Source organism: Salmo salar, chromosome 29 (genome assembly GCF_965601325.2).
Source record: "Salmo salar chromosome 29, fSalSal1, whole genome shotgun sequence".
NCBI classification, from domain to species: domain Eukaryota; kingdom Metazoa; phylum Chordata; class Actinopteri; order Salmoniformes; family Salmonidae; genus Salmo; species Salmo salar.
The window spans coordinates 22,363,911-22,376,885 of NC_138319.1; positions in this window are offsets into that span (position 1 = coordinate 22,363,911).

The window sequence follows — 12,975 nt, forward strand, 5'->3', positions numbered from 1 at the left end:
TTTTTTAAATGCAGTACAACTGAGGGGAAGGCGTTCGAAATGATGTTGGCTGCGGATCTGGTTCTGTACTGTAGGTGGCACCATGTGCTCTTTTTAAAGGATGAGCCCATATCTCTTGAAAGGCCCTAGGATCCATGTGTACAGGGTTGGTCAGTCACTGGAACGACAACCCTACATGGGATGGGGGGGAGGTTTTAGGGGGTGGGATATTGAAGGACAATTAGAGGTTTACTTAGTCGCAGCTACAATATGCTTAACAGTGCAAATATTATGGTACAGCTATATGGACACTCAATTATCATGGTACTTAATGGTAAGTTTACAAACATGGTAAGAGGTGAAATAAGTATAGCTAGTTAAAATTGTAATGGCTTTGCAGATAATAACAAGACGATCCGTCTTTATCTGGCTAAAAGAGAAGGAATATAATATCTATTGTTTGCAGGAAACTCATTCTACACCTTTTTAGACGAAGTTGTATGGAAGAAAATGACTGGGGGGCGGGTTGTAAAATGTATTTCTCCCATGGGCAAAGAAACTCAAAAGGAGTGATGATATTAATTAACAGGAAGTTTGATCTGAATGCGCAAACTGTTCAAACAGATCCGCAAGGAAGGTGGATCCTTTTAAATAGGCTATTGGACCATTAACAGATTTGTCTCAATCTATATGGTCCAAATAATGATGCTATATAATTTATCGACTTTACAGGCAATACATGGCTCAATTATTATTGTGGGGGATTATAATACGGTTTTAAGTACCTCAATGGACTGTAAAGGAAGTCGCACTACAAAATATCACCCTCATGCTCTTAAAGAAATTATGAATATTATGCATATATCTGAACTAGTGGATATATGGAGGCTTACATATCCTGACCTAGTGAGATAAACATGGCGAAGGATCAATCAAGCTAGTCGTCTTGACTACTTATGTAATTGTCGCTGGCACCAAAAGTTGTGTTGATAAGGGACAGAATGCGGTCAGACCATCAAATAATTGGTATACACATTACACTTACAGAATTTACATTAAGGTGAGAATATTGGAACTTTAAATCAAAGCTTAATGGACAACAAATTGTTTTTAACCAAGAGAATAATTTACAACTTTTCCCCTATATAACATAGATACAGCGGATCCCCTTATTGTATGGGACACTTTTACACTGAACAAAAATATAAACGCAACATGTGGGAATGCCCAAAAGGCGTATTGGGACCTGAACGACGAACAGGCGGCTAATTACGACGGACTCAAACGGGAGATACTCAGTCGCTACGGGTACAGCCTGGCCCATCGGACTCAACGGTTCCACGACTGGAGGTTCGTAGCCGACGCATCCCCCCCAAGCCCAGATGAGCGACCTACTGCGCGTCACCAGGGCATGGCTCCTAACTGACGTATCCACCCTCTCCATCCTCGACAAAATAGTCCTGGATCGCTTCTTACGGGCGCTACCCCACGACATGAAGAGGGCAGCGAGTCTATGCGCGCCCCAGACCTTGGAGGGCCTCCTGGAAGCAGTGGAGACGCATAATAATACGCAGGCCCTGCTGAGTGGGAGCCGGGACGAGTCGGCGACCTGTCCGAGGGGACGGAAGGACAGCCCCACCACAGTGTACCCCGAACCGACAGTCGGCACCGACAGTTCTTCAGGGCAAACCCGTGAAGAAACGGCTGGGGTAGGTTCGACCCGTCACCGACGACCCCAGGTAGATGGAGACCAAAGGAGGTGTTTTGAGTGTGGTGCCCGGGGGCACATTGCCTGGAATTGCCCGGCTCGAGAGGAGTCGATGCCATCAGCAAGCCCCGGAGGCGAGGTGGGTCACGTCGTGAACTATGTCACCTCCTGTTGGGCGCACCCCGACTCAATTGCACCCATGGTCCCAGTGAAGGTTGACGGACACGACACGGAAGCGCTATTGGACTCCGGAAGTATGGTTACGCTCGTAACCACGAGCCTGCTGAATCAGGAGACCGAAAGGGGTAGGGAGATGTCCATTTCCTGTGTTCACGGTGACACAAAGCAGTATCCAACCGTATGGACCAACATCGTGACGCCACAAGGGAGCTGCCAGATGACGGTGGGTGCAGTGCCAGAGCCTGTACCTCTCCTAGTGGAACGGGATTGTCCGCTGTTCGCGGCCCTATGGGGGCACGAGTTGAGGAAGAAGGTATGAGACGGCCGAAGAAGAGAGTGGGGACGACCAATAGCCTGTGCGGACCAGAAGCAACCGGTTAACCAGCAGGTGTCTACGGCTCCGGAGTCGGAGTCAGAGGGGGTGCCGGAACCCGAACCCCCTTGGGAACCCCTGGAGGAGGAGCCCAGCCTCCCCCTCGATTTTGAGGGGCCAGTCGAGACCCCCACTGGGGGCCAACTGAGGGGACAATTTGGGACAGCCCAGTGGGAGGATCCTAACTTGAAAGCCGCCGCAGCCCAAGTGATAGCGGTGGATGGACAGCTACTTCCGGGGCTGAGTGACTGGCGATACCCCCATTTCCAAATCAAGAATAACCTTTTGTATCAGGTGTCTTGCCAACAGGGGGAACTTAGAGGTATTGTTGCTGCCCCGACGGTATGTGGGAACCGTTCTTCAGCTGGCCCACACCCACCTGTTGGGGGCGCACTTGGGAATGGAGAAGACCCGGGAACGGATCGCCGCCCGGTTCCACTGGCCCGGGATGAGGAGGGCCGTGGAAGACTGTCGCAGCTGCCCGGAGTGTCAACTCACGGCCCCGAAAGCCCACTTCCGAAGCCCATTGGTCCCCCTACCGATCATCGGGGTGCCCTTTGAACGCATCACCATGGACATAGTGGGACCCCTGGTAAAAACAGCACGAGGACACCGGTACATCCTGGTGATTAGTAGATTATTCCACCCTGTATCCTGAGGCCATTCCCCTACGGGCGGCGGTATCCAAGGGAATCGCCCGGGAGCTGTTCCAGCTCTTTAGCTGGGTGGGCACCCCAAACGAGATCTTGACAGACCAAGGTACGGAGTTTATGTCCCGCCTCATGAGAGTTGTGCCCTCCTGCAGATCATGCAGATCTGGACCTCTGTTTTTCACCCGCAGACGGATGGGCTCGTCGAGTACTTTAATAAAATGCTCAAACAGATGCTGCGGAAGGTCATCGAGCAGACCGGGAAGAACTGGGACCAGCTACTACCCCACCTAATGTTCTCAATCAGAGAAGTACCCCAATCCTCCACTGGGTTTTCCCCGTTCAAACTCCTCTACGGGAGGAGGCCACGTGGCCTACTGGACCTCGCAAAGGAGGTGTGGGAAGCCCAACCAACCCCATTACGCAGCGTGGTAGAGCACGTGGAGACGATGAGGGAGAGGATGCAGCCTTATGGCCCGTCGTGAGGGAACATATGGAGAAGGCCCAACGCGCCCAGGTCTACAATCGGGGAGCCCAGCCCCGAGAATTCCAGGTGGGAGACAGCGTGCTGGTCTTAATCCCCACGGCCAAAAGTAAGTTCCTGGCAACATGTCATGGACCATACGAGGTGGTCGAGAAGATGGGACCTGTCAATTACCGCGTACAGCAACTGGGGAGACAGAAACCTCAACAGATTTACCACGTGAACCTTTTGAAGAAGTGGCACGAGAGGACAGCCTTGGCTGTATTATGGTCGGGACCCAGGACACCAACGGGACCAGTGGTGGTCCCGAGCAATGAGGACCTCGACCCGGCCCAGAAGCAAGAGCTCAGTGAGCTTGTCGATCGGAACACAGCGGTGTTCTCCGAGAAGCCAGGCAGCACGACCCTCATTGAACATCACATCCGTACCCGGCCCGGCGAAACAGTAAGAAAGACGACATATCGGATTCCGGAGGCCCGAAGGAAGGCCGTGAAGCAGGAAGTGGAGGCTATGCTGAGGATGGGGGTCATTGAAGAGTCCCACAGTGCATGGTGCAGCCCCATTGTGTTGGTGCCAAAACCAGACGGTAGCCTCCGCTTCTGTAACGATTTCCGGGGGGTGAACAACGACAGCTTGTTCAACGCATATCCCATGCCGAGTGTGGACGAGCTCGTCGACCGATTGGGAAAGGCCCGGTACATCATCACCCTTGACCTGACCAAAGGATATTGGCAGGTACCGTTGGCAGCCTCCTCCCAGGAGAAGACTGCATTTTCGACACCAGACGGGTTGTATCAGTACCGGGTGCTCCCGTTCGGTCTCCACGGAGCCCCGCCCACATTCCAATGGCTGATGAACAAAGTACTTCAACCCCACCAGCAGTACGCAGCGGCCTATTTGGATGACATCATCATCCACAGCCAAGGTTGGGAAGAGCACTTGACGCGCCTCCTGGCGGTGCTGGATGCGCTCAGACAAACCAGGTTGACCGCGAACCCCAAGAAGTGCAAACTAGGTTTCGAGGAGGTGGAGTACCTGGGGTATTTGATCGGACGGGGGAACGTCAAGCCCCAGGAGAGGAGTGGAACTGGCCCGTTCCACTCACCAAGACACAGGTCAAGTCCTTCCTGGGACTGGCAGGATACTATAGTCGATTTATCCCCAACTTTGCGGCTATTGCTTCCCCCCTCACCGATCTAACCAGGGCCCGTCTCCCGAAAACAGTGAAATGGACGAACGAGACAGAAGCGGCGTTCAGCCGTCTGAAGGAAGCGCTGTGCTCCCATCCGATTCTCGTAACGCCCTATTTCCAGGTGCCGATGGTGGTCCAGATGGATGCGTGTGATACGGGACTAGGCGCCGTTCTGTCCCAGATACATGATGGGGAGGAGCACTCCATGTACATCAGCAGAAAGCTGGTTCCTAGAGAGAAAAGGTACTCCATTGTGGAGTAAGAGTGTCTAGCGGTGAAGTGGGCACTGAACACTCAAGTATTACCTGTTGGGTACCCACTTCACCCTGGTCACGGACCATGCTCCCCTGGTTTGGATGGCCAGGGGAAAGGACACAAATGATCGGGTTACCAGGTGGTTCTTGTCCCTTCAACGCTTCTCTTTTTCTGTTGTGCACAGGTCAGGGGCGAAACGTGGAAATGCGGATGCCCTATCGAGAAGGGAGACGTACGTTGCACTGACGACAGTCCCCTCCCCGACAGAGCTAAGGGGGGGGGGTGGAGTACAGCAGATCAGCCTTGTCGAGGCCTGGTGACAGATGGAGTATACATCGAGGCGATGGCTCCATCTGCTGGACGTGCCAGGTCTCGACGGGCTCTCTGCCCAGGACTAATTGGGGCTGATTGGGGAGTTGGTGAGTAATCAAGGGCTGATTGCTCACCAGCTGTACAAGCCCCATAAAGCTGCCAGAAGGGCAACACACAGGAAAGGACTGGGGGAAGTAAGGTGACTTCCGTGTAGTTGGAGATGGGGCCCGAGCTAAGACGAGGGAGTTGAGTTTGTGTGCCGGACAGGATACAGCCAGACCCGGAGCCCAGAAGACGGTATCCCGGAGAGGGTCTCATGGGGGAGACCTATCCTTTTCTTTTGATTTATTATTTAATAAACACCCTTGAAACCGAGCTAACCATACTCTGTCCATGTCTGATCTGTGTAAACGTCTTGGCCTACACCAGCCAAACCCGGATGAAGCTGGGCCAATTGTGCGCCGCCCTATGGGACTCCCAATCACGGCCGGTTGTGATACAGCCTGGATTCAAACCAGGGTGTCTGTAGTGACGCCTCTAGCACTGAGATGCAGTGCCTTAGATCGCTGTGCCACTTGGGAGCCCTAAATAGTGCTATAAGATACATCATTACAGTTGACAAATTTTACTAGACCACATTACTGTAATATAAAAACTGTATACTAAAAGATAACGCCGAGCCTAAAATTTGTGTTACAATTCCCTGCTGGGGACTTTTAGCACACCATCTCACAGCCCTCAGACATTTACAGAGTTTGTCTCTAACTCCTGCGTATACGATCCTCCCCTATGTCCAGTGGGGGACGAGAGCCTACTGCAAGAGTTAGAAAGTTAGCCAGACTTCTCCAAGCTCACCTGTCTTGCACAGTAACATCTGGGCCCGTATCCACAAAGCATCTCGGACTACTAGTGCTATTTTAGATCATAGTGAATAGGATTATATGGACAGATCCTAGTTCAGCATTTTGTAGACACTTATCCAGAGTGACTGCATACATTTACAAACAGAGGTGTGAAACACACACAATGCAGTGGAACACTTTAGAGACAAAGTAATTTATGGCTGAAGTTCCAGATGCTAAAAGGCTCACTTCTATAAACGCCTAAATACAGTTTTGGTTCCTTACGCGTTTCCATAGACGAAAGGAAAGTTGCTGTTGCAGTTCAAATGTATTTATTACTCACAAGTGAATTGTCCATTGTTTGTCACAGATTCCAGGTTGGTAAGTGGTAAAAGAAAGCATTGTAATCCAGATTAGGTTAAATATGTTCCAAGTGATATGAATGGCAAAAAGGTAAAATCCCTAAATACAAAATAAGTAGCAACATGCAAATTAAATCCAAAAGAAACAGTAGAAATGGCCAAATTACCTACCTCATCCCCATATTGTTTTTATTTACTTTTTCCCCCTCTTTTGCACACCAGTATTTCTACTTGCACATCTATCACTCCAGTGTTAATTTGCTAAATTGTAATTACTTCGCTACTATGGCCTATTTATTGCCTTACCCCCCTTATGCCATTTGCACACACTGTATATAGATTTTTCTATTGTGTTACTGACTGTAGTTTTGTTTATCCCACGTGTAACTCTTTGTCACACTGCTTTGCTTTATCTTGGCCAGGTTGCAGTTGTAAATGAGAACTTGTTCTCAACTGGCCTACCTGGTTAAATAAAGGTGAAATATATATATTTTTATATATGAATCCAAAAGAAAAGGTCAACTGTAGCTCTACTAGGCGTCTTTCCTCTGGTGCAATCTGCTGTCCTAATGAGTTACTGACACCATCTTTTCCCATAACCCTTCTAATATACATATTTAACAGTTTACATACAGTACCAGTCAAAAGTTAGGTCACCTACCCATTCCAGGGTTTTTCTTTATTTTTACTATTGTCTACATTGTAGAATAATAGTGAAGACATCAACATTTTGAAATAACACATATTGAATCATGTAGTAACCAAAAACAAATAAAAATATATTGTATATTTGAGAGTCGTCAAAGTAGCCACCCTTTGCCTTGATGACAACTTTGCACACACTTGGTATTCTCTCAACAAGCTTCACCTGGATTTTTTTCCCCCCAACAGTTTAGAAGGATTTCCCACATATGCTGAGCACTTGTTGGCTGCTTTTCCTTCACTCTGTGGTCCAACTCATCCCAAACCATCTCTTTCATTTTACCCGCTTCCCTGCCTAAAACTACACAAAAAGGTTGAATGATTAAAAAAAAAACTTTTCGTGCGCTCTGGTACCACATGGTCCTGGATGGCAGGAAGCTTGGCCCCAGTGATGTACTGGGCTGTACGCACTACCCTCTGTAGTGCCTTAAGGTCGGAGGCCGAGCAGTTGCCATAACAGTCAGGATGCTCTCGATGGTGAAGCTGTGGAACTTTTTGAGGATCTGGGGACCCATGCCAAATATTTTCAGTCTCCTGAGGGGGAAGAGGTGTTGTCATGCCTTCGTCACAACTTTCCTGGTGTGTTTGGACCATAAGTTTGTTGGTGATGTTGACACCAACGAACTTGAAACTCTCGACCCACTCCACTACAGCCTTGTCGATGTGAATGGGGGCGTGTTCAGTCCCTCTTTTCCTGTAGTTCACAATCATCTTCTTTGTCTTGCTCACGTTGATTGAGAGGTTGTTGTCCTGGTACCATACTGCCAGGTCTCTGACCTCCTCCCTATAGGCTGTCTCATCATTGTAGGTGATCAGGCCTACCACTGTTGTGTCATCAGCAAACTTAATGATGGTGTTGGAGTTGTGCTTGGCACGCAGTCGTGGGTGAACAAAGCAGGCAACCCTGAGGGGCCCGCGTGTTGAGGATCAGCTTAGCAGATGTGTTGTTGCCTACCCTTACCACCTGGGGGTAACCCGTCAGGAAGTCCAGCATCCAGTTGCAGAGGGAGGTGTTCAGTCCCAGGGTCCTTAGCTTAGTGCCCACAAAGCTCATCACTATGGTGTTGAATGCTGAGCTGTAGTCAGTGAACAGCATTCTCACATAGGTGTTCCTTTTGTCCAGGTGGGAAAGAGCAGTGTGGAGTGCGATTGAGATTGCATCATCTGTGGATCTGTTGGGGTAGTATGCGAGTTGGAGTGAGTCTAGGGTTTCCGGGATGATGGTGTTGATGTGAGCCATGACCAGCCTTTCAAAAAACTTCATGGCTACCAATGTGAGTGCTATGGGGCGGTATTCATTTAGGCAGGTTATCTTCGCTTTCTTGGCCACAGGGACTATGGTGGTCTGCTTGAAGCATGCAGGTATTACAGGAGCCACCTACTGTACGGGGTAGTAAAATTAACATTGTACGAATTACCAAAAAATAAATGAAATAAACATGAACCAAATTCCCGATACTACCCTGAATTTCAAACAAAAACTGTACTATTCAGATCCCTACACAGACTCAGGAACCTGGGAGGTGTAAACTCCTATTCAGTACTCCCTGTAACATTTCGGCTGTAAAGTCCTGGAGATCCAGAAATCTATTTGCCGCCTTCACAATGATGTCTACCTTAGATTTTTTTTTATTAGTTTGACTAGTGCAATTTATCACTTGGGCTATAAAACGCAACGAAGTCCACCTTCTTCACTTAGTATGTCGGGATCCTTCTCCTGCATGGCATACTGCAGACTGTGGGCCATCCACTACCATCTCTCTACGCACTTCTCCACATAGGAGACCTGCTGGATGGCACCGATCCTAGCTACTGCGACCTCCTTCATCCTCAACAGGGCACTTCCGGGAACGTGATTCCCATCAAAATAACAACATGCTTCATCTGACTCTTCAACTACTACATATTTTTTCATTCGACAACCACACAGCCTCTATATACAACTAAACACCTGAGATGACACCTTTAACCGGTGCCCTATTCTGAAAATCACATCTTGTTGAGCCACAAAGCTTTCACCTTTTGCGCTGTTGACACAAATGAACCTCAGCATCATACCGCTCCTGGTCACTCGAACCGATTCCACTTCACCATCTTTGAGACAGCAAACAGGTCACCCCAAAAAACAATTTGTGAATCGCACTGAAACCATAAACTGCTGTGCATTTCCAACTTTAGCCCTTTTCAATCTCCTCTTTTTCACCAACGTCCACTCATTCTCACCAACTGTACTTAGGCCAAGAGAATCGCAAAATATTTCCGCCATTGCTCCTCCAGTCATCCCCTGGACTCCCTCGCCCTTTGCTGTGAAAGATGCGAGTTTGTGTTCTCGAAGTATCATCCATATTGTTCACATTCCAGCACAGCTGTTGCGTCACCATCTTTTTCTCAATTTCCCCACTTTAATCTGCACTACTCGCCGCCATTTCCCTTCGCCGAACAAATTCAAATTGAAAACACCAACAAACTCAGTTTCCGCCATCTTCCTCACCTATCAAAGTTGTTCAAGATGTATGTAACAAAGCTTTTATCTGTGGCAGTGTAGCTAGCGCCGTCTCTGGCCCACACTCCAGCACAGTAGGTGGCGTTAATGCACCAACGTTGGATGCCAATCACCCCAACGAATGAGGAGGCTGCTAGCTAGGCTAGGGGGAACTGGTAGTGTCCTTCGCCCCCGCCTGCCAAGCACTGCTTTCCCGCAGTTCTGTTAACGTTATGGGAAGTAGCTTGCGCAGCCAACCCTATTCCTGCGTGACACTACCTGGTACATGCTAGCAGGCGGGGGTGAACGACAGTGCGTGCCGGTGTAGCAGCCTCAACGGCGTCGCAGGGGGCGTGGCATGTAGTAAGTGAAGCGTAGTGGGCACAGCATATAGTAAACGCAGTCTGCAGATAGACCCTGCTCGTATAATTAGCTACCCTCAGACCAACGAACATACAGAGATGTATGTCTGTATGTTATTAGCCTAAGGCCGGTCTGGGTTGATCGAGGATTTGTGTTTTGTTCATTTTCCAGACAGGAACTTGAGTTTTTATTGAAACCGAGTTGAGATGTCTTCCTCTTAAAATACAATAATAAAACTGTACAATGGTTGTTTTTGTTTATACCTTACCTTAGTGCAAGGGATATTTAATTGGTGTGTATTTCAATACTGTGAAGGCATATTATATTTCCTAGTGGTAACTATACACTCAGTGGCCAGTTTATTATGTACACCCATCTATACTAAACACAAGATGTAAAGTGTTGTTTCCATGTTTCATGAACTGAAATAAAAGATCCCAGAAATGTTGAATACACACAAAGAGCGTATTTCTCAAATTTTGTGAACAAATGTGTTTACATCCCTGTTCGTGAGCATTTCTCCTTTGTAAATAATGGCATATTAAGAAGCTGATTAAATGGCATGATCATTAAACAAGTCCACCTTGTGCTGGGGACAATAAAAACAGCAAGTTTTGTCACAACACATTGCCACAGATGCCTCAAGTCATGCTGACTGCAGGAATGTCCACCGGAAAGGTTGCAAGGTAATTTAATGTTAATTTCTCTACCATAAAGCCTTCATCGTTTTAGAGAATTTGGCATCTGACCACAGACCACATGTAATCATGCCAGGCCAGGACCTCTACATCCGGCTTCTTCACCTGCGGAATCATCGGAGACCAGCCACCCGGACAGCTGATGAAACTGAGGAGTATTTCTGTCTAACAAAGCCCTGTTGTGGGGAAAAAACTCATTCTGAATGGCTGGGCCTTGATCTCCAGTGGGTGGGCCTATGCCTTCCCAATCCCAACCATGGATTAGGGCTTAATGAATGTATTAAAATTGACTGATTTCCTTATATGAACTGTAACTCAGTAAAATCATTGCTGCACGTTGCGTTTATATCTAGGCTATTGTTGCACGTTGTGTTTATACCTAGCCTATTGACCACTGATTCTATATGGTCTCCAACATTACGGTAATCACACTAAATGGTAGAAAGTGGATCTTTAGTCCCTCTGTTGAAGTAGGCCTATGTACACTTTAATTCCAATTTCTGAAAACTGGGAATGGCTTCACATCAGACTATTCAATAAGGATACAGCTAAATATCTAGGACCTATAAATGTTGCTACGCACACTCCAGAATGGAACAGTTGATGGTAATAAACAGGGTTGGAAAATAACACCAGCCACCAGCTGGTAGATTTTGGCATTGGCTGGTAGAATGTCTATTCTTAATAGCCTCATTTGCAGGGCGACATACTGAGCATTTGGGAGAGGTTTCCTTTTTCTCAATCCAAAAAAAATGGTGTGCATGCCAGCTCTGGAAGAGTGAATCTCAACATTACAGTGTTGAAAGTGGGGTACAATGTTTTCTGTGGTTTATCTTAATTCTTTTGGGGGGGGATTATGGCTCGTAAAATATTTGAATGGCTGGTAAAATTAGGGCATCTGCCAGCGGTGGCCTAAAAAGTAAATTTACCACCATGGAAGTAAAGGTTATTTGGCGTGATCTGGTTTTGGCCAGGACTGTGTTCCTCTGGCGGCGTTAACACAGGCAGCCCAATTCTGATATTCTTTTCGCTAACCAGTCAGACCAGCTCTGAAAAAGTTCTGATGTGAAGAGAGCTGATTTGATTGGTTTAAAGTTTAGACAGGCAACCTATGTATGCTCCCAAACACAGCCTGTGAGGTGTAAGTCATGCCACAGAGGAATCTGGTCATTACTGCCCCAAGTCCTCTGAGTTTATTCCCCATGTCTTAACAATGCTTATTAAAAGGCCTGCAACATTTGGTTTCAGTATGGCTGCGTTTACACAGACAGCCCAATTCTGGTCATTTGACCAATCACCTCAGATCTTTTTCAGAGCTGATCTGATTGTCCAAAATACCAATTAGTAAAAAAAAGATCAGAATTGGGCTGCATGTGTAAACATAGCCTAAAGGCCACCAAGGCTGTCAGGGAGCCCCGAGACAAGCAAAAAAACTTTACTGCAACATCTACAACCTTATTCGTTTAGTTGGTCATATCCAACATTCAATCCACTTGTTTAACCTACTTAGCATTTGTGTTCTTATGCTGGATCTCACTCCGCCTCACATTTGCTTGATGAACTTTCAAGTATTTATAGTTTTCATGCAGCCAGTAGGTCTTGTGAAACAGACAATGTTGGTTATTTGGGCCTGAAAAGGGACAGAAGTAGAGCAATACAGAAAGAGTGGGTTATAGGAGTGATTAGGTGTTTTATGTCAGCAGTGAGGCATTTTAACATTGGGAGGAGCATAAGGACAAATGGCTTTCTATAAGCGGCACTGGCTTTGAATAGTTACTGTAAATGCAACAGGAAAATGTGTATATACACACACATCCCATTTTCACTTTAACGGCAAAAGTAAAATGTATATTTTATGTGCAATATAGTGAATGATAAACATTTACATTTCTACATTAACAGTTTCCTCACAGGAGCATTTGATTCCTACAAGGAACAACCTTTAACAGTTCCTTGTCATCCTGGGTGTTCTGAACCCGTTCACCACATAACCCCAGGTGTCCTATTCAGATGGTCCACTTCTCCCGAAGCGAAAAGAGGAAAGGAAGGGGAGACACGAGAAGAGTATGTTGCTGGCTCACATAGCCGGTGGGCAGTGCCCAGCTGGCGGACAAAAAAAAGTGTTGCCGGCTCACATAGCCGGTGGGCAGTGCCCAGCTGGCGGGAAACAAGTGTTGCCGGGTAGCCTGGTAAATCCCAGCCCTCACAAAGAAGCCTTTCTCCAATTTCTCAGGAGGATGGCTCTGGTCACGTGACGCGTCTGTTCTCCTGGCATGGAGGGCCTGCCAAACCTACAGTCGATGATCAGGGATGCGTGCAGGGCAGGCAGAAATCCTTGTTGCAGCGTTGGACAATGGTGCCATTGTGACGGTTGTAAAAGCAGAGGCGCATCT